At 49.3% G+C, this 1951-nt stretch overlaps 1 non-coding gene across 1 annotated transcript; it reads right to left on the bottom strand.

Annotated features, from left to right (window-relative positions):
- Positions 1–1483: 1483 nt before the first annotated feature.
- Positions 1484–1556, bottom strand: TRNAK-UUU (transfer RNA lysine (anticodon UUU)). Its single transcript has one exon. It is a non-coding gene; the product is annotated as a tRNA-Lys (tRNA).
- Between the last annotated feature and the right edge of the window lie 395 nt (positions 1557–1951).

Genomic DNA, 1951 nt, shown 5'->3' on the forward strand with positions numbered 1-1951 from the left:
TGGTTAGTAGGACTTACGCACACCGCAGCCTCGTAGGCTCTGTCTCCACGGCTGGTCTGTCCTCCTCCTTCTTCCCTGGACCCCGCATCTTCTTCACCTTCTGACCCTGACCTGCTGTCACTTATTCCAGGGGAGTTTGGAGATGGGCTTGGGGTAAACATGAAGCCTGGCTCTGGGGAGTCAGGGGAGGCCTCACGTCAATGGCCTCACTCTTCACGCCTCCTGGAGTCTGAGCCCCTGGGGCCCGGGACGGACCTCCTGTGTGTCCAGGCTGCACCGACCTGCCTCCCTCTCCGGCTTTGGGTCTTTCTTCCCCTCCCCAGGCCGCAGGCCACCGTCTCCCTTCCTGAGTTCCTCCCTGGGCGCCCTCTCCTCCCCGCCAAGGCGGGGAGTCTTCGGGGGGAGGGGGGAGGAGAGCCCATCCCCAGGCGGGTGCGCCTCGGGGCAAAGAGCCATCAATCACCAATGAAGAGGAACAACTGAAAATCCTTAGCATGTGAAGCTTCACCTTAAGAGTGGAGCCCCAATCCACCCTCGCTCTCGTGTTTGGCCCAACACAAGGGACACCTGGTGTGATTCCCAAAACAAGCCAGGCCGACAGGCTCCTTAGGGGGTGGCTGCCAGGTTGTGCCCACCCACCTCGAGCTCCAGGATGCGGGAAAGCAGTCAAATAGAGACCCTCCGGCAAACACAGGGGAGGGGTCTTTAACTCGCCAGCGAGTATGACCAACCAAGGGATTTCTAGAGAATGATTGACACCGATAGGGTTTACTGTATTTTAACTTTGGAATGTGTGTGAGCATAGCAGAGTGTAGTGTAAGTGTAATGACAGAGAGCTCAAAATGGGTTAAGAGAATAAAAGAAAATTTTGACTCAGTAACAGGAAGGCAATTTACACATTTAATGACGTCAGCTGGACTCTGTCCCGCTCCATTTTTTTTTTTCCTTTTTAACCAAACCGTCTTCATTTCTTAACTGCTTTCTGCTGTGTTGGACTTTTAGCCCCTCTCCAGTGGGGGTGCGGCATCCCAGCAAGCCCAGACCAACACCCGCCAGGCCTCAAGTCCAGTGAAAATGCTCCCCTTCTCCACGGGGCCTAATAAAGCCCGGGAACACGAGCCACACCCTGAACTAATGACTGTGTGTGGGGTTGGTCAGGTAACGCACTTGAGAGATGGGACTTGGCCCCATCAACCCCGCCAAGTACATACGCGAGGGCTGTGCTGTATAGGACATTTTCTATATTTTTTCAGAATTGTATAATAAAGTAATTAGGAGCACATATATGATGTATGTAATTTATTTCACAATGTTTTACTAAAAACAGATAAAGCAAATATGGAAAAAATAATCCTTATATCTAGCTAGTTGATGAGTATATATTTATACTATTCTCTCTACTTTTCTCTGTAGTACTTAAATATTTCTTTTCTTTTTTTTTTTTTTGTGAGGGTGCTGTGCTGTGCAGCTTGTGGGATCTTAGTTCCCTGACCAGGGATTGAACCTGGGCCCTCAGCAGTAAAAGCACCGAGTCCTAACCACTGGACCACCAGGGAATTCCCTTAACTATTGCATAAGTTAAAAAAATAAATGCCCACACAATTATTTTCAAGTAAGTATTTTCAAAAATGATTTTTAAAATAAAATCATAACATTTCTACATGAAATTCTGCTAGAACTATAAGGTGTCATACAGTTTTTCCTTTTCTTTATAAATTTATTTATTTATTTTTGGCTGTGTTGGGTCTTCATTGCTGTACGCGGGCTTTCTCTAGTTGCGGCGAGCGGGGGCTACTCTTTGTTGCGGCGCCCGGGCTTCTCATTGCGGTGGCTTCTCTTGTTGCGGAGCATGGGCTCAGTAGTTGTGGCTCACGGGCTCTAGAGCGCAGGCTCAGTAGTTGTGGCGCAGGGGCTTAGTTCCTCTGCGGCATGTGGGATCTTACCGGAACAG

The sequence above is a fragment of the Eubalaena glacialis genome, chromosome 15 (genome assembly GCF_028564815.1).
Source record: "Eubalaena glacialis isolate mEubGla1 chromosome 15, mEubGla1.1.hap2.+ XY, whole genome shotgun sequence".
Lineage (NCBI taxonomy): Eukaryota > Metazoa > Chordata > Mammalia > Artiodactyla > Balaenidae > Eubalaena > Eubalaena glacialis.